General features: G+C 34.4%; 1 pseudogene; it reads left to right on the top strand.

Annotated features, from left to right (window-relative positions):
• Positions 1–1,374: 1,374 nt before the first annotated feature.
• LOC137659984 (uncharacterized) lies at positions 1,375–25,390 on the top strand (annotated as a pseudogene).
• The last annotated feature ends 1,238 nt before the right edge of the window (positions 25,391–26,628 follow it).

The following is a 26,628-nucleotide window of genomic DNA, read 5'->3' as shown; positions in this document are numbered from 1 at the left end:
ACACATACACACATATGTATATATACAAATATATATATATATATATACATATATATATATATATATATGTATGTACTGTATATATACATATATATATATATATATATGTATATATATATATATATATGTGTGTGTGTGTGTGTGGGATGCATATAGACATGCATATATATGCATATATATTATATATATATATACATACATGTGTATGTGTGTATAAATATATATATATATATATATATAAATATATATAAATATATATATATATATATATATGTATATATATAAATAAATTTTTTTTTAACTTATAAGTGATTTTATTTGGAAAATATAATTCCTTAGTTTGATGCCTGATTTATCTTATATAATGTTTATTTCAAACTCGAAAGGTTACACAAATTAAATGCGTCCCTATAGCTTTGGACAGAGCTATATAATATATAACTTTTATCATCATATCTATTTGTCTATCTGTCTATATATCTTCTTCATTATATCTCATTTAATACATACACATACAAAAAAAAAAAACACACACACACACACACACATATATATATATATATATATATATTTATATATATTATGTATATATACTGTATAAGTAGATAAATAAATAAATGTATGTATATATATACACACACACACACATATATATATATATATATATGTATATGTACATACATATATATATACATGTATATATATATATATATATATATTGCAAATAAGTTTAATAAAATTTATGAAATGTTCAGGGCTATCAGTAACAAAAAGGTATTATTTTTTTACGTGAAATCCCATATTTCACATATGATGAATGTTAGGGAAACAATTTGCTCCTTTCTTTAACAGAAAATAAATATATTGTGAAGTAATTTAACAACATAAAAATAACGTTTCTTACACCTCCGAAGCCAAACGAGTGGCATTGTTATATCCCCTAAAATCAGAAATGTAAATGATGCTGTTTTCTGCATTATGAAATAGAAAAATTTCTTTATTAGATAACTATCAAAGCGAAATTCATTGTTAACCTTAAACTAGTTTTCATAGATATGTGACCGTAAATGTGGTCATTTTCAGCATCTTCCGAAGATATGCACACCAGAACGTCAGCCAGGCAAGCCCAACGTCCCACTGTGGTGCCCAACCACGGCAGTATCCTCTCCAGTAAAAAGCTTAAACTCACGGTCCCAGGTTGGGATCGATCTGATGACATGCGAGATGCTAAGGGAACATGTCATCACTATACTAGGACTTGACCTAAAAGAGAACTTTTGGAAGAAAAGTCATTTTCACAACATTATAAATGTAATCCTGATTTTTTTCTTAGAACCTTGATTTTCTAATTCTGTTATATTAATGATCTTCAGTATGCCACGGAAGGAGAGAAGAAAAAAGGAGCAGGAGCAGGGCAGACAAGATGCTGCCAAAGGTAGTAGAACTCTTTATGTTTGGATGAAGCCGAGAGTGGCAGCTTCAACATCAGAGCAAGTGAAGGAGGAGGAGGAGAGCTGGGAGGAGACTCAGGAGAGTGAAGAGTCAGAAGCTGAAGATATGGAAGCAGACGACGAGCCAAATGAAGCGGACAGTTTAGATAACCTAGAGCAACAAGTTGCTCCACAGGAACCCCAGATTGAAGCAAGAGCAGAAGTGCCCAAAGTTGAAGAGCTATTTTCCATGCTACCTGAATTACAGTATCCAAATGACCCTGCTCATGTTGTTAATTATAAGATATGTATTAGTGAGTCCTTCATCAAACTCTGCAATAATTATGGCCCATGTCAACCAGCAATTTCATATCCCAAGAATGTAGAGGGACGCTCTTTTCAGAAGAAATGGTATGAAAGGAACTCTTGGTTGGAGTATTCATTTCAGAAAAAATCCATGTTGTGCTTCAGCTGTCGTCTGTTTTTGAATGAGGAAAAGTACAGGGGCCGAGTAGCTTGGAAATCAGAGGGCATAAGCCGTTGGATAGCTTTAGAGAAAATAAAAGAGCCTGCTAGTTCAGAATCTCACATGTTATGGTTTGATGGAAGGGGTTCCAAAGTCAAGCATTAGATATTGCTTTAGAAACAGCTAATCAGGAAGTACAAGTTGCTAGAGACAAAGAGAAGCAGCGAAACAGAAATTTCATGTAGGTTGATATCCATCACTCTATACTTGGGAAGACAAGGTTTGCCATTTAGGGGCGACCAAGAAAATTCTATCAGTGAAAAATCAAGGAAATTTTCTTAAACATGTAGAAATGTTTAGCAAGTATGACAGTGTAGTTAAATTGCACATTGATGTAATTAAAGAAAAACAAGAAATACTGAAAAGACCCCAAGTGTCATTGCTTTCAAATAGGACTCAGAATGACCTGATCAAGACTTTGGCCATTTCAGTTAGAAGAGTGATATTAGAAGAAATTCACAAGAGCAAGATCTTTTCCATCCTCATAGATTAAACAACTGATGTCTCATATACAGAACCGGTCTCTTTTGTTTTGAGATATGTACGTGACTTCAAAATAAAAGAACGTTTCATACATGTATTCATTGTGCAATCAACAACTGGTCAAGCACTGGAGAAAGAAGTGGTCTCTTTGATTAATAAAAATAACCTGAACAAATGCGTGGACAAGGATATGATGGGGCAGCAAATATGAGTGAAATATACAATGGATTATATTCCAGACTCCAAAGACAAAACCCAGAGGCCATCTATGTACACTGCCATGCACACAGTCTAAATCTAGTATTAGTCGAAAGTGCCAAATCAAGTACTCATTTTGTAACTTTTTTCAGTTTGGTGGAGAAACTGTATGCTTTTATTGCTAACTCTTCAAAAAGGCATGCTGCTTTCATGGAAATCCAGAAAGTAATGTATCCAGAAGACCGCCTACTTGAACTTAAGAAGCTATCAGACATAAGATGGGCTTGCAGAGAGTCAGCTCTTAGAACCATGAGGAAGGTCATCCCAGCTCTGAAGAAAATTTTAGAAGGGATAGTGCAAAAACATCTTCCTGATGCATCAGCAGGGGATGCCTCAATATTGCTGCAAAATATTAACTTTGAATTTCTGGTTTGTCTTGAGATTGCCACCCCAGTTTTTCAATAAATTGCCTATGCCTCTAATGCCCTACAACAGAAAGACTTTGATTTGGCTGCCTCCTACAGAATTGTGGATAGAGTGCTACAAAGTTTGAGAGAATAAGAAATGATAAGAAGTTTCAGGAGATTTTTACAAATGTTAAAGAGAGAGATGAATCCATGGCCATCGACCTCCCCTGTGGAATTCCTGGACAGAAGAATTCCTGGCAGAAGAAGAAAAATGCCTGAAAGATACAAGTATAGTGTTACATCTGCTACTGAGGACCAGCAATATCAATCCTTGGATGAGTATTACCGTGTGAGAGTATTTAAAGATGGAGACAACACAACACGGGGTATCCTAAATGCCTTTTATTGTATGACAGTCCAAGATAACTGGAAAGGACCTGTGAATGAAGAGGCATTCAAGTCATTGCAAAAATTATGCCAGTTTTATGAGTTAGAAGAAGTAGACAGGCTACAGTTAGAATTAAAGATCTTCTATTCCTTATTTCCTTGCCTACCACAGAGCACTGCAGCTACAATGCTCAACCTGATGAAAGAAAATAATGTCCAGGAGATATTGCCACTTATGCTTGAACTCTTAAATAATTTATGCCACTCTATCCGTCACAACTGCAACAGTGGAAAGGACCTTCTCTAAACTCAAGTTGGTGAAGACAAAGCTACGGAGATTGTCCAGTGATGAGAGGTTATCTGATCTTTTGTTGGTAGCAGTTGAAAAGGATATCGCAATTAACAGCAGTGAAGTTATCAGCATAAACAAAGAAATGGCACACAGAAGGGTTCTCTTATAAATATAAAATGACAAGGTCTGGTTATAAGCCAAGAGTATTGATCATACTGATTAATTTTCTTGCAGTCATTTATGTAAAAGTAATATACTATATAATTTTGTTTATTTGTTAAGTTTCCTAGTTCTACTGGTAGTCAGTACTGTAGATTCTATGTTCATACAAAACATTAGCCCACTGGTACCTATGACATCAGTCATGTTTATCTCTTTCATGAATTAATAATGGCTAGTTTAAATAAATTTGGAAGAATATTGATTTCTATATTTTTGCCCTTTTTGTTTGCTTGAACACCTGCCCTGAAAAAAATCTCTGTACGTCCCTGATAAATAGTAGCTGTAGCTGTGCTTCATGCATCTGTGATCCTGTGGATGATGAGTTAATGGACAAAAAATAAAGTAATGACGTTATAGATAAAGAGCCTGACCTCACGAACAAACGTCCGAAGACTTTTGTAACTGAATCTTTCCATTAAATGCCAGTCAGTCTTTGTTCTTATAAATTCATAGCAACTTGGGAACTGTGCAATATTATAATCCGAAATCAGACTTCACTAAAAAAAGGAGACGCTATTGTTTTCTGGAAAACGTTTTCTATATGTGGGATTCCCATTTTCTGTTGCATTGAATAATGCTCTTGTTTTATTTTCCCGGACTAAAGTCATAAAGGGCAAAGGGAGGATTAAAAGAAAGATGATGAAAATTATTATTATTACTAGCCAAGCATTTGTGGACTATGAAAAAGCCTTTGATAGTGTGCACCGGCTAATTTTGTGGAGAGTCCTGCGTTATTATGGAATTCCTCTTAAATATGTAAATTTGATTAAGTCGGTCCATGAGCATAGCAAGTGCAGAGTTAATGTTAATGGAGTCTTATCAAATGAATTTCCAGTGAACAATGAAGTAATCCAAGATGAAACTGTAGTCACCTATGTTGTTCATCTTCCTCATTGATTTTGTAATGCATATAACAGTCAGAAAGGGTGGGGGAGCATTTGACTGGATTGGTGATAGGAATTTAACAGACCTAGAGTATGCTGATGATGCTGTCCTTGTTAGCAAAACCCCACGGGATTTGCAATTCATGCTTACCAGAATGCATGAAATATCACAAGAGGTTGGGCTCAAGATAAATAGAAGAAAGACAAAGATGATGAGAACGGAGTATGCAATGGAAGATGAAATAACTTTGGAAGGGGAAAGTATTAATGAGGTAGAATCATTTAAGCATTTAGGAACTATGATCTCCAATATAAGGTCTTTAGAATTAGAGTTTAGTGAAAGATTGAAAAAAAATCAGACAATGGCTAGGTTAAGTAAAATTTGGAAATCAAATCACCTGAAATTACATATAAAAGTTAGACTATATATCAGCTTGATGAGATCGGTGTTACTCTATGGACATGAGTCATGGTATGACAATGGAACAATCTCCAATAGATTTAGTAGATTTGAGAATAAAGCCCTAAGAAGGATATTAGGAGTTAAATGGCAAGACAGGATTAGAAATGAAACTATAAGAGAGATTAATAGAGTGCCATATGCGGATGAGATCATGATGAGGGGTAGATGGAGATGGTTTGGGTAAGCTCTTCGCATTCCTCAAGAGAGATTAGTTCACCAAACATTCAGCTGGGCTCCACAAGGCACTAGAAGAGTTGGAAGACCCAGGCCTACATGGCTGAGGACTATGAAGCACGAAGTAGGAGATGATGAATGGAGAGGTATTGAATTAAAAGCTCAAGATAGAGATGATTGGTGAAATCTAATTGAGGCCATTTGCGTCACTTGGCATAGGAGGAGAGGATGATAATGACTAGCCACGCTACAGCCCTAATTGTAAAAGCAGAATGCTACATGCTCAAGGGCTCCAACAGGTAAAGCAGCTTAAAAAGTAGACTAAACAAAAGAATAATATAAAACTATATAATATATCGATATCAGTAACAACATTAAATAGATAAGTCATATATGTAAACTATAACACGAGACTATTATTAATCTGCTCAGCCGGTTTACCCGGTGATTTCCCTTAGAAATAAGTTTCCTGTGTTATACAAGTTGGAACTTCCGGAGTTCCAACGATTTAATTGCTTAATTACGAACATATTTGAAAGAGTTATAATTAACCTTAACTCCGAGAGGATATACATCTATTTATCTTTGTATCTATCTATCGATCTATATATCTATCTATCTATCTTTCTATATATATATATATATATATATATATATATATACTGTATATATATATATATATATATATATATATATATATATATATATATATATATATATATATATGTATATATATATAAATATATATGTATATCTATATATATATATATATATATATATGTATATATATGTATATATATATATATAGATATACATATATATTTATATATATATATATATATATATATATATATATATATATATATATATATACATATGCATTAGTCTTTAGCAAATTAAATCCAACATATGAAAGACAGTCAAGAGACAAAGACGATTCCTTCCTATGAGAAATATGGACTTTGTTTTCTTCCACTTATTGCTTTTGTCACAACTGCTGCTTCGTCGGTTGATGGCCTTTTCTAGATAAAAGGGTGATAAAGTGTAGCCTTCTCACTCTAACAGTCGGACATAGGTTACAACAGAATTTATGATTTTTATAAAAGTCACATTTGATAAAGATGATTGTTGCAATGCATGTTTCAATTATTTTCAGTTCCAAAGGAAATGAATCGACTCAAAATGGCTGGAGTGTTGGCTTCCTTGAAATTTCATTTCCCTCCCTTTCATGGCTTATCATCTGGTTCATTCGTTTTCTTTTCTTTATTTTAATAAACAGGAATTGTCTACTTTTATTTATTGTCTTGAATATAATTTATTCAGTTAGAGGCTGTTCTATTTATTTATTAATTCTCTACATACCTGTAATTTTTATTCACCATTCATATACAATGAATATTAAAAAGACTAAGAATCTAAACAGAGATGAAATAGCATCACTTACGTCACCTCTGGAATCAACAATTCATCAAAAAGGTTAAGACTCGAATTCAAAGTTTGGAGACAGAATTTGATGGATCTCGACGAAGCTTCAAAAAACCGCTACATCGTTTTAACCGGTAATGGCTTTAGAATTATTCAGGGATCTGCTGTCACTCTCAACTACGTTTCATTACTTCGACATTGAGTTGGAAACCGAACCTTTTTTCAGAAAAGAACTCTATCTATACAGACTCGCCAATGAACTAAAATAAAGCGGAATATTTAAAGCTCAAATGTCGCTTCATTGTCAACACCCTTCACTAGATACCAAACCTCTTTGATTACTTACCATAAGAGTTTTATGTTTAGATAAGAAAAATCTAATTGTAAATAGTTTATATATACACATTTTACGTATGCAAAGTCAAGTCCCTGGATTTATTTATCTACTAATCGATTTATTAATGTTTAACAACATATTTTTTTGCGGTACAAATATAAAAGACGAACATTTTGTAAAAATCGTCATAAATTAGGATATAATAAACGCCTTTTTAATTCTTTCTTATTTACCCATTGTGGCAATTGTTATTTGCATAATTTTTCCGTTGTATTCCTTTTGATTTATTCTATCCATTCCCTCGTCCAAATGTAGAAATGTTTTATTCAACTTACAACATTATTCACATCAATATAATGTACCCAATTCTAACGATTCTAATGAGTTTACATCACCTGTCAAAACCAATTTACATCTATTTCATTTCAGCGATTATATCAGCATAGATATGTTTTGTTTCACAAGTATAAATTAGGATGCAATCAATTTCACCCTCGGTTAATCTCACCCTTTACATCAAGTTGGATCCGTTTCATTTCACGCAAATTATTAGTGCAGATAAATTTCACATGTACGCAACATTAATTCCGATATTTTTGAATTCCACAATTACACAAGTTTATTATTATTATTATTATTATTATTATTATTATTATTATTATTATTATTATTATTATTATTATTATTATTATTATTATTAGCTAAGCTACAACTCCAATTGGAAAAAAAAATATGAAGAGAGAGCCATGTCAACTTGTTCAATTCATACATCCTAACTAATCTGGTATAATCTATTTCTCTCATTACATCAATTTCAACTTATGTCTTATCATCAAAATTCTTTGAATTTAAATAGAGTTTATTCTTCTGATATTCTCCTGTTTCATAAATTCAGTTCTGGTTAATTCAACCTGTTATCACATCATAATACTTCAATTTAACCAAATAGATCTTAATTCTACTTGATTTCCCCCACACATCAATTTAGATGTATCTTATTTCTTCCATTATGTTAAGTTTTAAATTGTAAAAATCGAGGAAAGTAGAGGAAGACAGAATTTCATACACTGACATTAGACAGTCACCGAACCTTTTTATTCGAGAATTGAATTTTTTTTTTTTTACAGAAGAAAAATCATATCTATTTCAAATTAAGTATTCTCAATATCTTCGGATGAATAATGGTATCTTATTCGAATTTTTCCCTCGTCAAATTATATAAGTTTCAAGTAAATTAAAGCAACTTTATTTTACTTTTGTTAAACTATTGAATTGAAAAGATCTAGAACTAAAATGTTTGAAATATAAAGAGACAAACAAAATAATCTTTCTAATTCTAACTTTATCTTCTCATTCATTTCTCGTCTTTCGAAAAAGAATCCTCATAACAGAATCCACGGAATTGCTGTATGCACTGGGGAAAGGGGGGGAGGGGGGGGGGGCATCTCGGAAGCCATTCCCCCTCACCCCTGTAACCAACCACCCCGCCTCACTGAAAAATGACTTTCAGAAGTATAAGATTAAATGTTCTATAAAAGAACTTTATAAAACGAAATTTATAAATTATTGCTTTGTGTTCGTTTAGAAATGCTCGCCTTTTCATCTCTACTCCCCGATGTCTCTTTTGCTTTTTAACAAAAATCGAATTTCTTCATAATTGGGAGTAATAAGAAAGAAAATGAAAGTCGATACTTTGCTTCCGTAATTAAAAAAAAGAACTATGCTATTTTTACCTATATATTTTCAGCTTTCAATACATGTAAATTTTTAGCTTATTTGAGATAATTTTTTAGAATAGGATTTTTATGGGTGAGAGCGGGATGAAGACTTCAACATTAACTTGCTAAAATCTGAGCATACATTTTATATATAAAAAAATAACTATATATGCAACACAGCTAAAGGTTTTAAAAACAGACATATATACTTCCATAGACAAAGACAAAGAATTATTTACAGATATTTCTTTTCATTTGAATTTCATCGATGCGTTGAGATTAAAAGCATTAGATTTAAGAACCGGAATAATAGCCAGCGATTTTAATTAGGGTTATGCAAAGAGGAAAAGTAATCGCTTTAACTGACATTAATCTAAACTGTTGGGTCGAGGAAGGGGAAGCTGGAATCTCTCAGGCAAAATCAAGAAGAAGAAAAAGATGATGAAAATCAACAGCGTGAAGATGTTAATCAAAGTGTGTTTGACGGTGGATAATAGAATGATATAAAGAAGGAAGTTTGTAGAGAGAGAGAGAGAGAGAGAGAGAGAGAGAGAGAGAGGAGAGAGAGAGAGAGATGTTGTTACATAAATACCTATACTGACACGATTATTTATTAATTTCTTAGTCGCAAACAGGTATAGATGAGTCTTATCAGAAATGTCTTTCACAATTAAAACTTGAAATGAATATCATTCCACATTTAATCATTTTTGGTAATCTACATTTTATAGCTAATCATACTTTATAAAAAAGCTTTCATAATTATTTAATCAATGATACTTCCTTATGGATGGAAAATTTCGTAAATTTAATTTATTCATTTAGGAAGTTCTCTCATCCTAGAAAATCTCTGTAGTGGAGAAAGACTTATTGTCTCGAAATTGAATGTAGAATTCGCTGAGTTGAACCAGGAAAACTGATTTCGAACTGTCGAGGGGTTAATTCGAAATCTAATATATAGCTCGAACTCCGTCTGAGAGCATTCGAGTCTTCCGGAATAGAGTGGGAACTTTCTTCAACCCTTCGTCAATCTCCCGATGGGAATTGATTGACGAAGACACTAATTTACATAATCCATCATCTCTTTTTATCATGGTGATCTCTAAGTGATAATATCACGTCAAGAGAAACTATTGATAAAGACAACCTTCGAAGCATTTGAAGGACGATATATCTTAGTTAATAATATTCCTCCTCTTTAAATAATAAAAGGATTGAATCAACTACGGAATGTCGAAACTAAATTGTGAAGATCAGAACGGTCTATTTCCAAGAGTCTTGAAATGAACAGACGAAATGTTATCCATCGTAATCGTTATGACAACTATTAGAAAACACATTACGTATAAATTTATAATAAATTTCTTGTGAAAAAGAAAATCAAATAGAATTCCCTACATTATTGAATTCATTTCAAAGAAAGAAAATTTCCTTAATTAGCAAATTAGCTTTTGGATCTATTTATTGGATTCCTTCTAATCGCTTATCTCTCTCTCTCTCTCTCTCTCTCTCTCTCTCTCTCTCTCTCTCTCTCTCTTTCTCTCTCTCTCTCTCTCTCTCTCTCTCTCTCTCTCTCTCTCTCTCTCTCTCATTAGCGAAAAAGAACGCAATTTTGTTTCTTTCTATTTAAATAGTGATTTAGTTATTCATTGGAGATCAGGGATTATCAAGGCTTACTTAAGATCTAAAGGGGAAAAAAAAAACTCACAAAAATGTTCAAGAAAATTTTTTGTTTTTGTTTTCGTAATGTAAAGTTGTGATCACTATCTGATGCCTTAATCCCGACTCGAATTAATCAGTGGATTTTTCATATCGTGGCATAAGAGACAATTGTCCTTTCTTTCTGTTGCTGATTTTTATGGACTCTGTTGAAATTCGTTTATTGCGCTTCTCCACCTTCTTTTCTGAGCCATTCAAAATAAATATCTTTAAACATAGATCTGGTTAAGTATGTTTGTACCCAATTCTCTTTCTTTCTTGTATTTTGATTCACTTGTAGACTCATTTAACATTATGTCATAATCGCTTTTCTTTGCGTTGGTATTTTTTCACTAATTATTTAACACTTTCCTAGAATCAATAATTTAAGTCTAAATTTAAATTACAACTCCACAGTCTACAGTAGATTCAGCCTCCGAGTTCTGACGAATTAAACTTTGTATCTTAACATAAAATCAAGTAGATCACTTACTAACTTTTTTTTATAGCATATTGCCTCTGAAATCTATACAAACGCGTGACTTTAGTGGATTTTCCTTTCAAAGAGCTCATTACCTCTAGGATCTTATTCGGAGCTTCTATTTGGATGTCTCACTTTTCCAGACTTCAGTCCTGGAACATTCTGGAAGTAGCTAAGTCTCTTATAAAGGCGACACCAGGGTTAGATAGAGAGATAGAGATTCCATGCCTTAAGACAGCCATCTTTCCCTCTTTCTCACTCACTCACGCAGCTCAGTACCTATAGTGTGTCCTCTCCAAAGGGATTTTTTGCCCTCGCATATATCCTGTGTAGTGAGTTAAAACGTTGTTGTAAATCGTGCAGGTGATTTCGAGTTAATGGTGTTGTAGCGAGTGTTGGCATTATGTAAAGTTTATGGTAAATGGCCCTGTAATAAGGAGAAAAGATTTTGTATCGTGATCTGGTTATCTTTTTTCATTAGGTGTCAAATTTGAATATTCTATTATTCAGATTTAATTTCAAGCTTATTGTATAATTTCCATTGCAGCATTTCTTTTGCCTTACTCTAAGGTTTATTCAGATGTAACATCTCAAGTCAAGTGTTTATATAATTTTCAGATCGTAACATTTTTGTCTTAACCCAAGTTTTGTTCAGACCTAATATTTCGTGTGATTTATTTGTTTTATGTAAATTCTTTTAAAGCGTTGTAATTTATATAGAATATATTTACTTTTGTAAAGAGTGTATTATTCCAATCACCATTGTTTAGAATAGTATTCGCTCGTATCCTGTTAATGAACCGTAGTAAGGCTATTCATAATATTAATTACTCAGTTTAGTTTTGAGTGTTCTTATGAGACTTTTGGATATTCAGTGATTTGTATATTGCTGTCTGGGAGTTATTTAACTGTCTCAGAGTTCGTGTATTATTATTTTCAAGTGCAACCGACTTAATGTAAAAGCAAACAAGTAAGTTTAGAATTCGAGAGGTTGATTAACTTGCCAGTCGTGATATATATAATATCATATATTTGGTTCCTGGAAAAGAGCCATACTATCCTATGAATATGTATATATATATATATATATATATATATATATATAAATATATAGTATATATATATGTATATATATGTATATATATACAAATATATCTATATGTATGTATGTATGTATATATATATATATATATATATATATATATATATATATATATATACATATACATATATATATGTGTGTGTGTGCGTGTGTGTGTGTATGTGTGTGTATTTGAGCATGTGTAAATGTTTATGTGTGGGTAAGGTATTTCTATATCCTATAAAAAAAATTCAAAATTAACACCAAAAATAAATCACTCAAAATTTAAATCTAAACTAGACCTTAAATTCATAACAAAACACTTAAAAGACAATACAGTCACTTTTTTCACTAGAAATTAATTTAAAAAATATTTAATTTTGACAATTAATGAAAAAAATTACCATTTGACACTAGTGATTAAACAATAATGACACTTGCATATAAATAAAAGTTACTCTTACGTCTTTTGGTTCACACAAGGTTATAGAACGGTTAAGCAAAAATGTTAATGCACTGCACTATAACCTAATATACAGGGCCAGTTACAAATAATCTTCAATATAAGATTACTTATAATACTCACTTAACTTTACATCCAATCATATACAAAAATATATCAATGTTTCACAAACACTGTACATGTTTGAGAAAAAAACACTATTCACGTTTGAGACGAGACTTTATCGGGACAGGTGCTTATGAGAGGGTTGGCAGAACAATGGGGTTCGTAATAACAGCTAGATCTCTCTGTCTGTCTTGCAATGCTAGGCCTCCTATATATTTCCCCCTAATTCATCTAGAAACTTGTAGTTCATCATACTAGAAGCAATGCACATGGTCTGGGCAGCATCACACAACATCAGGTTTAAACAGGGACGTGCAGAGGGGGGAAGGGAGGGGGTGCTAGGGGTGCCCAAGCACCTGCCCCTTTTGCTACTGTATTAAAAGTGCCCTTTTGAGAGGGATGTATTATAAGCCCGCCATCTATACTGCCTATCTGTGATAAGGTTTGCCATTTAGGGGAGACCAAGAAAGTTCTATCAGTGAAAATCGAGGAAATCTTCTTGAACTTGTATAAATGTTTAGCAAGTATGACAGTGTAATTAAATTGCACCTTGATGTAATTAAAGAAAAACAAGAAATATTGAAAAGACCCCAAGTGTCATTGCTTTCAAATAGGACTCAGAATGACCTGCCATACCTTATTTTTTGTTTGGGTTCCCCCCGGTCCATCAGTGTAAGGCCCCTCGTATATCCACCAGAGAGTTGCTAATGCATCTTCCGGTGTATTTTGCATATTCCAGTCTTGGATGGTCTGTGATGCATCTTAGGTATTTATCGAGCTTATTCTTAAACACATCTACGCTCTCTCCTGATATGTTTCTTAGATGAGCTGGCAGCACATTAAATAGTCGCTGCATTATCGATGCTGGTGCGTAGTGGATTAATGTCCTGTGCGCCTTCCTTAGTTTTTCTGGTATATTTTTTGGCACTATTAATCTACTTCGGCTTGCTCTTTCTGATATTTTTAGCTCCATGATGTTTTCAGTAATTCCTTCTATTTGCTTTCATGCTTGTATTATCATGTAGCGTTCTCTTCTCCTTTATAGACTGTGTAGTTTTAAAATTTGAAGTCTTTCCCAGTAGTCAAGGTCCTTAACTTCTTCTATTCTAGCAGTATAGGACTTATGTACACTCTCTATTTGTGCAATATCCTTTTGGTAGTGTGGGTACCATATCACATTGCAGTACTCGAGTGTACTACGTACATAAGTTTTGTAAAGCATAATCATGTGTTCAGCTTTTCTTGTTTTAAAGTGTCTGAATAACATTCCCATTTTTGCTTTACATTTAGCCAACAGTGTTGCTATTTGGTCGTTGCATAACATATTCCTATTTAACATTACACCAAGGTCTTTAATTGCTTCCTTGTTTGTGATTGTCTCGTCATTAGGTCCATTGTATGCATATACCATTCCTTCTTTGTTTCCATAATTCATTGATTCGAATTTATCGTAGTTAAATACCATCCTATTTATCTCCGCCCATTCATATATTTTGTTTAGATCTCTTTGTAGTGAGTTCCTATCTTCATCACAAGTAATTTCTCTACTTATTCTTGTGTCATCGGCGAAACTTCTCACTACAGAGTTTTCAACATCACAGTCTATGTCTGAGATCATAATAACAAACAGCAGTGCAGCTAGAACTGTACCTTGTGGCACGCCAGATATTACCTGAGGTTCATCCGATTTCTCGTCATTTGCAACCACTATCTGTTTTCTGTTTTGCAGGAATTCTTTTACCCATTTTCCTCTCTTTCCCACAATATTATGCTTTCTCATTTTTTTCTCTAATATATTGTGGTCTACCTTGTCAAAGGCTTTTGCAAAATCTAGATAGATCACATCTGTCTTTTTCACTTATCATATTTTTGTATATGTTTTCATAGTATGCTATCAGTTGGGTTTGTGTACTTTTTCCGGGCACAAAACCGTGTTGACCTATATTAAACAAATTATTTTTAACCAAATGATCCATTATTTTCTTTTTTATTACCCTCTCATACACTTTCATAATATGTGATGTTAGACTAACAGGTCTATAATTGCTTGCCTCTAGTCTTGATCCACTTTTGAAGATAGGGGTTATATAAGCTAATTTATGTTTAACATATATCTCGCTGTCACCGTGTACATATATATATTTGTTTATTATTTAGGTTATTACTATATTTAAAATCATAGTAAGTAATGTTTGTATGTATATAGGGATTTCAGAGTTAAGCCGAGTTAAAGACCCAACTGTTATTACCAACGAAGTCTTGTTACCATGAAGATTGGTTGTGATATTTTGTTTTGGACAGTTGTTTAGTTACTGTTTCTCTCTCTTCAGAGGTGAAATGGGGATCACCAGAAATAACTCGGGAGTGCATTCGTGGTGCTGTTGTGCGGAAGAGGTCGAGATCCCTGCCACCTAGGATTTTATATATCAGCCCTACTTGAAAGTGGTCTTCGTCAGTGTTGGTTGTTTACCGTCACCGAAGTATTGGTGCTTGGTGTTAATGGTAAATGTTACGGTAATCGTAAAATGTGCACTGGTCGCTATGATCGAGAGAGAGAGCGTGTTTATTGGCCTGTCGAAGACACGAAAGCATGTTTGAGGGTTGTGGCCTTATGCACAAGGGATAAGTGACCAACCGCACGGCAGTAGTCGCGAGTGTACTCTTTATCTTTTCACTGTATTTGGTTATTGTTAAATAAGATACCTATTGCTTATATATATAATGTAAAATCAGATAGCAATCATTTATATTTGTTACGTACATTATTATCGATGAAATGATCACCGTTCTTTGATATTTGTTTGTCATTTATTATAACCACGTGACTATTCCATATTATTCACTTTTATTATCAATTAAATGTTATGTATTCTTTTTGCTAATATTATAATTAAAACTTTAAAAAAAACTCTTATACTTGTTTATCACCACTTCGTCTACATCATTTAAAAGACTAAAAGAACCTTCAAGTGCTATTGCATAGCTTGTGTTTAAATTTATTAATTAGTGAATAGTACTTGTGACATCTGGCGACCGTGACAGGATGTAGACAGTGGTTTAAAAGATAAATTGTGTTAAAGTTGAGTAATCTTAAAATCAGTCTGTAAGTATGTCTTCTATCGCGGAATTAACAGCTCTCGGAAAAGAGCTTGGTTATGAAGGCGAAGATCTTAGAAGATTTGTAATTGATGAACAAAGTGCTTTAAGGGATATTAGAAATAAGGAACGAGAATTAGAACGTGAAAAACTAGAAGCTGCTCGTGAGGAAAGAGAAAGGGAACGCATAGAGAAAGAAAAGGAGCGTGAATATGAACGTGAAAAAAGTGAGAGAGATAGAGCTCATGAGATTATTTTGTATAATATGCAAGAATGTTTACAAAAACGGGAGATTGAGAAATTGAAACTGCAAAAAGAAATAAAGGACTCGCCAGTTAATACCGGAGGCTCCGACACTGAAGGTAACCAGGTAAGAGTAAAAGTTAAAGGTCCTTCTATTCCTGATTTTGATGAAAACAAAGATGATATTGATGCATATCTTAGGAGGTTTGAAGTTCTTGCCAGTGCAGCTAAGTGGCCTAAAGAGGATTGGGCTATAATTCTAAGTTCACATTTAAAGGGTGCAGCTTTGGAAGTTTACGTTAGACTTTCACCTGAGGATGCTCTGGATTATAATAAGGTTTCTGAATCACTTATGAAAAGATTTGATTGTACTGAGGAAGGTTTCAGAGTAAAGTTTCGGTCAGTTAAACCTCAGAAGAATGAACTAGTTCAACAGTTTGTGTCTAGATTAAGACATCTCTTGAAGAGGTGGATTGAAATGTCGAAGTGTGAAATGACTTGTGAAGGCTTAACTGATTTATTTCTTATGGAGCAATTTTTGCAGAGTTGTGGCAGGCAGTTGCAGGTACATCTGAGAGAGCGATTACCATTATCGTTTAACAAAATGATTGATTTAGCAGAAAGTTATGTTCAAGCTCATGGAGGTTTATTTCATAATTCTAAATATTTTTCTACAGTACGTGGTGACCGAGTTGACTTATCCGGGGAAGCTCTTCCTGAGCAGATGGCTAAACCCATTAGATGTCCTCCCTCTATTAAGTGTTTTAAATGTGGACAAGTAGGTCATAAGGTTTCTAGTTGTCTAGAACATGCAAAAGGATCCAAGAAAAGTGGTCATGCTGCAGCAGGAGAAGTTGTTTGTTGGACCAAAAAGGGCCGTAAAGGTAATTTTAAGGATCCTGTTGCGGATATAAATAATGAAGTGTTTAAAAATGATCATACTGAGTGGGCAAGTGTTGCTTCTGATATGCCTGTCAAGGAGGGTATTTTATACGGAAACCCAGTGATAGTTTTGAGGGACACTGGTTGTACAACTTTCGTAGCTAAAAAAGACTTGGTGCCTGTTGAATGTTTTACTGGTAAGTACAGTAGGATTCGATATATGAACAAGAATCTTGTAGAAACTTATCCTTTGGCTAAAATATATATTCAATCACCATTTTTTCACGGGTACTACCCTTGCTGTGCATGGAGGACCCTCTTTATGATCTCATTATAGGAAACATTCCTGGAGCAACAAGGTTGGAGGAACCCACATCCGGCGCTGTATTAACGAGAGCTGGGGCAAAGACATCTAAATCTGCATTCCAAAAGCTGAAAACGTCAGACTCTAAGATTTCATGGGACATGGATTCAAAGGAAATCCGGAAAGAGCAAGAAGAGGATCCAAGCTTAAGATCTCTGCGAGATGATGCAAGAACTGGTAAAGCTATTACTAGAGATGGAAAAGGTAAGGCAGTTTTGGAGAGAGGATTATTGTTCAGAATATATTCAGACAGAGGTATTGAACACAAGCAACTAGTACTACCATTTAAGCTTCGAGAGGGTGTGATGAGCATGGCACATGAAGGAATACTTGGAGGTCATTTGGGTGCTGAGAAGACCTTAGGTAGAATAAGGCAGGAATTTTACTGGCCAGGTATTGGGGCAGCAGTGAAGAGATTCTGTCAGTCGTGTGACATTTGTCAGAAAACTTATCCTAAAGGAAAAGTTGGAAAGGTACCTTTGGGAGAGGTACCGCTCATTGACACTCCTTTTAAACGTGTTGCTGTTGACTTGATAGGACCTATTTTGCTAAGAAGTAGTTCTGGTAACAAATATATCCTGACCATGGTTGATTATGCAACCAGATACCCTGAAGCATTAGCCTTACCATCTATCGAAACTGAGCGTGTAGCTGATGCCTTGTTAAGTTTCTTTTCCAGAGTTGGGATTCCTGAAGAAATGGTGACTGATAGAGGCAGTCAATTTACATCGCAGATGATGGACGAAGTTAGAGGTCTTTTATCAATCAAGCATCTTCCTACAACCCCTTATCATGCGATGGCGAATGGGCTAGTTGAAAAGTTCAACGGAACGTTGAAATCTATGATTAAAAAGATGTGTGCTGAACAACCTACTACTTGGGATAGATACCTGCCGGCAGTTCTCTTTGCATACCGAGAATCTCCACAAGCAAGCATGGGGTTTTCCCCTTTTGAATTATTATACGGGCGAACGGTGCGTGGCCCTTTAGCTATTCTGAGAGATTTGTGGGATAAGGAGAGAAATGAGGAAGAGGTAAGAACTACTTACGATTATGTATTCAACCTTCGAGAAAAATTAGAAGAAACTTGTAAGTTGGCCCAAGAGGAATTGAGGAAGTCGCAAGGTAAATATAAATTCTTTTATGATAAAAAGGCTAAAAATAGAACATTTAAAATTGGCAGTGAAGTTCTTTTACTATTACCCAGGGCTAATAATAAATTGTTACTTCAGTGGAAGGGTCCTTTTCCTGTTGTTGGTGTGAGGGGGAAGATGGATTATGAAATTCAAATAAATGGGAAAAGGAAACTTTATCATGCTAACTTGCTTAAAGCTTACATTCCTAGGAATAAAACTTCTGTAGAAGTTCGAGAAAGTGGAGGTACAATTGCAGTAGTCGAGGAGGATCCACAGGAGGATTTCTCACCCCTACTAGTGCCTGATACTGGACCTTCACCTACTTGGGAACAAGCCAATCTGAATAAGGAATTGCAGGAAAATCAAAAGCAGAATCTGGAAGCTCTCCTTAGCCGCTACAGAGAGGTAATGTCGGACATTCCCGGGCGCACTCACGTGATCAAACACCAAATCAGGTTGGTAAGAGAAGAAATTGTTAAAGTAAAACCCTACAAAATTCCCTATGCTTTACGCAGAGATGTGAATTCAGAAATAGAATCTATGAAAGTTTTGGATATTATTAAGCCTTCAAGTTCTCCATATTCAGCCCCTATGGTAGTGGTTTCGAAACCTGATAACTCAAAGCGAATTTGTCTAGATTTTAGAAGATTGAACTCCTTAACTATTTTTGATAGTGAGCCTATGTGTGACCCTGAGCAGATATTTGCCAGCCTAACTGGAAGTATATATTTCTCTAAGATGGATTTATCCCGCGGATATTGGCAAATTCCTTTGGATGAGGATAGTAAACAGTATACTGCATTTCAAACAGATTTAGGACTGTACCAGTTTAAAGGGCTTCCATTTGGGCTTGTGAATGCCCCAGCCACTTTCAATAAGATGATGAGAAGTTTATTTGCAGGTTTAGAGGGTGTGAGTTTTTTTCTAGGTGATTTGATAATTCATTCAAAAACTTGGGAAAAGCATTTGTATCTTTTGGAAGAAGTTTTGAGTAGACTAAAAAAATCTGGACTAACTGCTAAACCTACTAAATGTTTCTTTGGCATGTATTCAATTGAATATTTGGGACACTTTGTAGGCGGTAATAAAATGTGGCCTATTAAAGACAAAGTGGAGAAAATTGTTGGTGCAAAACATCCGAGGACCAAGAAGGAATTGCATTCATTTTTGGGATTATGCGGTTATTATCGCAAATTCATTCCAAATTACTCTACCATCGCTTCCTGTCTTACAGATCTTACCAAGAGAAATCAGCCTAATAACCTTTTGTGGAATGAAATGCATGACCGAGCGTTTGTTTCTCTTAAGAACAAAATTGCTGCCAAGCCTATTCTTTTACTTCCAGATTTGCAGGCTGAATTCGTATTACGTACAGATGCTTCGAACGCTGGATTGGGTGCCATACTTCTGCAAGAAGTGGATGGAGTGAAGCGTCCGATTGCCTATGAAAGTAGAAAATTGCTACCGAGGGAAACTAAGTATGCTGCCGTGGAGAAGGAGTGCCTAGCCATAGTCTGGGGGATACAGAAGTTCGTAGTCTATTTGTATGGAAGATTCTTCGTTCTGGAGACTGATCACAAGCCCTTGGCTTATCTTTAAACTGCTCGAGAATTAAATCCAAGATTAATGCGATGGTCATTGAGTCTACAACCATATCACTTCAATATAAGAGTTATAAAAGGCTCAGAGAATGTTGGAGCTGATTATTTGAGCAGATGTGAAACTGATATATAAGTTGCAAGTACAGAATATTGTTATTTTCTTTTTTTAAGGGGGGAGGTATTGTCACCGTGTACATATATATATTTGTTTGTTATTTAGGTTATTACTATATTTAAAATCATAGTAAGTAATGTTTGCATGTATATAGGGATTTCAGAGTTAAGCCGAGTTAAAGACCCAACTGTTATTACCAACGAAGTCTTGTTACCATGAAGATTGGTTGTGATATTTTGTTTTGGACAGTTGTTTAGTTACTGTTTCTCTCTCTTCAGAGGTGAAATGGGGATCACCAGAAATAACTCGGGAGTGCATTCGTGGTGCTGTTGTGCGGAAGAGGTCGAGATCCCTGCCACCTAGGATTTTATATATCAGCCCTACTTGAAAGTGGTCTTCGTCAGTGTTGGTTGTTTACCGTCACCGAAGTATTGGTGCTTGGTGTTAATGGTAAATGTTACGGTAATCGTAAAATGTGCACTGGTCGCTATGATCGAGAGAGAGAGCGTGTTTATTGGCCTGTCGAAGACACGAAAGCATGTTTGAGGGTTGTGGCCTTATGCACAAGGGATAAGTGACCGACCGCACGGCAGTAGTCGCGAGTGTACTCTTTATCTTTTCACTGTATTTGGTTATTGTTAAATAAGATACCTATTGCTTATATATATAATGTAAAATCAGATAGCAATCATTTATATTTGTTACGTACATTATTATCGATGAAATGATCACCGTTCTTTGATATTTGTTTGTCATTTATTATAACCACGTGACTATTCCATATTATTCACTTTTATTATCAATTAAATGTTATGTATTCTTTTTGCTAATGTTATAATTAAAACTTTAAAAAAAACTCTTATACTTGTTTATCACCACTTCGTCTACATCATTTAAAAGACTAAAAGAACCTTCAAGTGCTATTGCATAGCTTGTGTTTAAATTTATTAATTAGTGAATAGTACTTGTGACACTCGCTCATATCTACACTTTGTCTTAGCAGTATTGCAAGCGGCTTCGCGATAGTGTTTGCAGTTTTTTTTAACAAAATCGCTGGAACTCCATCTGGTCCGGCTACTGATCCATTTTTAATTTCGTTTATAGCCTTGACAATATCTGCTTCATTAATATATATATCCGTTAGATATTCAACATTTTCTTCTCTCATTTCTGTTTCATTATTCTCATTCGCAATTCTTGGCGTGAACTCACTCTTATATTTTTCTGCTAATATGTTGCATACTTCCTTTTTTTCATTCATTAGCCGTCCTTCAATTCTTAGAGGGCCTATTTCTAATCTCCCTTTATTCATCTTTTTTGCATAGGAGTAAAGTACTTTGGGGTTTTTTTTTTTTATATTTTGAAGTGTCCTTTCTTCTAAGTCCCTTTTTTTAATTTTCTTTTGACTGTATAATTTTTTGTTCTGCATTTTCTATCTTACATTTTATTTCCATCATTTTCCACACATTTTTTTCTTTTGTAAGATTTTTCTTCCACTTTCTAATTTTCTGAAATAAGATCCTTCTTTCTCTTGGTATGCATGTCTTTTGTTTATTGTTTTTCTTCGGTACATATTTTTCAACAATTTTCTCCAGTATTTTGTACAGTATGTCCGTATTTACCTGTATATTATCACTTACAAACACATTTTTCCATTCTTTATTCAGTTCTTCATTTATTTCTGACCATTTTATATTCTCACTATAAAAATTATATTTTCCATATCCTTCCCAATGTTTTGTGCTTTGATTAAGTCTGTAATCACTTGCTTTGGAATGGACTATTAATTCTATGACATTATAGTCTGAAATTCCCGTGTTATACACTATTATTTCTTTAACATAATTCACCTCATTCACAAATACTAGATCTAGGACATTTTCCTTTCTTGTTGGAATGTGGTTTATTTGTTGCATATTATGTTCTAATAGCATATCTTGAAGCTTTTCAAATTGCCTCTTATCTTTTGCGCTACTATTACTCTCTTTTTTATATGTATACATACAACCACTTTCTTCTATCCGTTCTTTCCAATCCACGAAAGGAAAGTTAAAATCTCCGGATCGGAGTATATTCCAGTCTTTATGGTTTCAACATATATCATCTATTTTTTATATTATTATGTCAAACTCCTTAGTATTTGAGGGTCTGTAAACTACAATATTCATTAGTTTTTCATATTCAAATTCTACCGCAATCAATTCACATTCTGTGTTGCTATATTTTTCACAGACTTTTCCTTGATTTATGTCTCTTCCATATATTGCGGTTCCCCATTGATTCCTATTTGTTCTGTCAGATCTATAAGTTTGGAAACCCTTTATCTGGTCATCACTGCCAGTCTCTTGGGAATACTATGTTTCACTTATATTCAATATATCTATTTTTTCAATTTGGGTTAGATCTTCTGAGAACTTTATTTTCCTTTTAGAGTTACTCGTGACTAAACCCTGTGCATTCATCACTATTATGGTTTGTGTTTCATCCCCATTATTTAATATTGGTAATAATATGGATTTTCCCATGCTTCCTTCCTGTTCTGATAGGATGTTCTTTTCTTCATTTCCCGGAATTCTGCCATTAAAGAATCCAACTTTTCTATTATATTTGTTCTTTCGCCTTCATATTTATTTTTGTATGTATACCTGCAATTATCCCCATATCTGCACCAACCCCTGGCATTATAGATGCATTCTTTGTAGTTGGGCTCTATATATGCAGATTTGGGTTGAAAGAACTCATATCTTGGGGTTTTTGGTGCATAGCGCGGTATATACGCGGCCTGCTTTTTTGTTTCTTTTTTTGTTTCATTTTTGCTTTCATTTTTCTTTTCAGTTTGCTGAGTTTTCTTACTCTCATTCATAGTTGCAGGATGCATATATCGACATTTTTTGTTGAAACTGCATCCTTTTCCTTCCTTTAGGTTTTTGCATATTTTTGGATGGAGATCTCTGCATTCGTCTCCATATCCGTCTAAATACACACATTTACCATATATTTCATAATTATGGCATATCTTTGGATGCTTGTAGTAGCATCTTTCCCCAAATATGCAATTCCCTCTTTTCAGCATATTGCAGACTATATCTTTCTTTTCTTTTTTTTCTTGTTCTTGCTCTTCCCTAAAAGTACGTAGGTCTGGGTAGAGTCTCTTGGGTCTATTATTTTTTTCCATCTGATAATTTATTTCTTCATAAGTATGTTGTTGGATGGCATCATAAGTTATATCAATGATTTCCTCTACATTCTTACACATATCCTGTTCATTTTTCTCTTCTCCTTCTTCTTCTTCTTCTTTTTCTTCTTCTTATTCTTTATCTTCAACTATTTGCAGATTTAGTCTCGACTTAATTATATTTTCTATCCAGACTAAGCATGTTGAGCAGAATACCTTTGTGTCTCTATTTTTTATTTTTTGCTGTATTTCAGCACATGTAGGGTGTGTTGGAACATGGCAGGCATCACATTTTCTAATCAGTTGTTGAGGATTATTAATGGAATACCATATCTTACATGTATTACACCATTTTGGCATTCTTTTTCCCAATGCATCAATCAGCATATTCACCATATTGGACTTCTTATTGTTCTATGATGGAATAAGTTGATTGATGTAGACTTTCTTTATAAGTCTCTTTATCACTTGGATCTTCTTTGGAATTTCTTCTATTATTTTGCTGATGTTTTCCGCAGATTTGTTCCAGTTTATTGGATCATATTGTTTCAATATGTCTGCGAATATTTTGCCATCACACTGGTTGGAGTTACTAGTGACCTCTGTTATCAGACGGTCGAGCTCCTGTTTCGCCAACTCATGGAATTTGCGTTTGCTGACTCCAGCGATGTCTCTCCACGAGTTGCCTGTGTTATACAATGCCATCTTGATCAAGGCTTTGGCCATTTCAGTTAGAAGAGTGATATTAGAAGACCTTCACAAGAGCAAGATCTTTTCCATCCTCATAGATGAAACAAATGATGTATCACGTACAGAACAGGTCTCTTTTGTTTTGAGATATGTACATGACTTCAAAATAAAAGACCGTTTCATACATGTATTCAGTGTGCAATCAACAACTGGTGAAGCACTGGAGAAAGAAGTGATCTCTATGCTTAATAGAAATAACCTGAGCATAGACGATATGCGTGGACAAGGATATGATGGGGCAGCAAATATGAATGGAATATGCAATGGATTACAGGCCAGACTCCAAAGACAGAACCCAAAGGCAGTCTATGTACACTGCCATGCTCACAGCCTAACTCTAGTATTAGTCGAAAGTGCAAAATCAAGTATTTAGTTTGTAACCTTTTTTCAGGTTGGTGGAGAAACTATATGCTTTTATTGCTAACTCTTCAAAACCGCATGTAGATCCAAAAAGCAATGTATCCAGAAGACCGTCCACTTGAACTTAAGAAGCTATCAGACACAAGATGGGCTTGCAGACACTCGGCTCTTAGAACCATGAGGAGGGTCATCCCAGCTCTGAAGCAGTTTTTGGAAGAGATAGTGCAAAAACATCCTCCTAGTGCATCAGCAGGGGATGGCTCAATATTGCTGCAAAGTATTAACTTTGAATTTCTTGTTTGTCTTGAGATTGCCAACCCAGTTTTTCAAGAAACTGCCTATGCCTCTAATGCCCTACAACAGAAAGACTTTGATTTGGCTGCCTCCTACAGAATTGTGGATGGAGTTCTACAAAGTTTGAGATAAATGATGAGAAGTTTCAGGAGATTTTTATAAATGTTAAAGAAAGAGCTGGATGCATGGCCATCGACCGCCCCTCTGGGATTCCTGGACAAGGCAGGAGAAGAAAAATGCCTGAAAGATACAAGTATAGTGCTACATCTGCTACTGAGGACCAGAAATATCAATCCTTGGATAAGTACTACCGTGTGAGAGTATTTTATGTGTTTTTAGATACAATATGACAAGAACTACAAAGAAGATTTGAAGGTGGACACAACACAACATGGGGTATCCTAAAGGCCTTTCATTGTATGACAGTCCAAGGTAACTAGAAAGAACCTGTGAATGAAGAGGCATTCAAGTCATTGCAAAAATTATGCCAGTTTTATGAATTAGAAGAAGTAGACAGGCTACGGTTGGAATTGAAGATCTTCTATTCCTCATTTCCTTGCCAGCCACAGAACACTGCAGGTAAAATACTCAACCGGATGAAAGAAAACAATGTCCAGGGGATATAGCCACTTATGCTTGAACTCTTAACAATTTATGCCACTCTACCCGTCACAACTGCAACAGTGCAAAGGACCTTCTCCAAACTCAAGATGGTGAAGGCAAAGCTACGCAGCCTGTCCAGTGAGTAGAGGTTATCTGATCTTTTGTTGCTAGGAGTTGAAAAGGATATCACAATCAACAACAGTGAAGTTATCAGCATGTTCAAATAAATAGCACAATCATTTATGTAAAAGTAATATATATATATATATATACATATATATATATATATATATATATATATATATATATATATATATATATGTATGTATATATATATATATATATATATATATATATATATATATATATATATATATATATATTCTTTTACTAAATTTCCTAGTTCTACTGGTAGTCTGTACTGTAGATTTTATGTTCATAAAAACATTAGCCCATTGGTACCTATGATATCAGTTATGTTTGTCTCTTTCTTGAGTTATTAATGGCTAGTTTAGATAAATTTGAAAGAATCACTCTAAACAGACCAATGTCTCCTCAATACAACCTTTCCCCTTACGTTATCAGCAGCGGGACTCTTGGACAAAAGGACAAAAACAAAACAAAAACATGACCTTAAAACTATATATTTCTTACAAACTATAATAAATCAAACCAAACCATCCAAAAAAAACTTTAAACTCATCAAAACTTAACACTTTAAACTAGAATCACCAGCATCAAAAACTTTACACTATATATACCATAAACCCCATCCAAATAAACGCAAAAAACCCTAACAAACTTAAATCTAAACCGCACACCAACTCAAAATATATGTTTATAAATATTGCGACACCAGCACTGACGCCACACACAAGCCGAACTGTCTTTTCAAGGCAACTACCACTATATGGTAAACAGGAGTCTCTCTCTCTATGCCATATCGGCCTCAACACCTTGAGTCACAGGTGCCAGTATCATCATCATCATCATCAATCCAAATACACAGGCCAGGTCGTCAACAGTTGAGCAGTCAAATGAGCAGTACAAACAAAATCTTAATACAGGCCAGGTCATCAACAATAAATCCACTTTCAAAATTCGGTCTCTCCAAAGGAGGAATCGCAGCCTGCCAAAATAAAAAAGAAAAACACTTACGAACACTTCTAGCTAACTGAACTATCGCACTATAATCAAAGATAAATAATAAATTGTTCCTATCATTCACAATCACG

The sequence above is a fragment of the Palaemon carinicauda genome, chromosome 20 (genome assembly GCF_036898095.1).
Source record: "Palaemon carinicauda isolate YSFRI2023 chromosome 20, ASM3689809v2, whole genome shotgun sequence".
Lineage (NCBI taxonomy): Eukaryota > Metazoa > Arthropoda > Malacostraca > Decapoda > Palaemonidae > Palaemon > Palaemon carinicauda.
The sequence above is the reverse complement of the archived record's forward strand: the minus strand, read 5'-3'. Positions and strand labels throughout refer to the sequence as shown.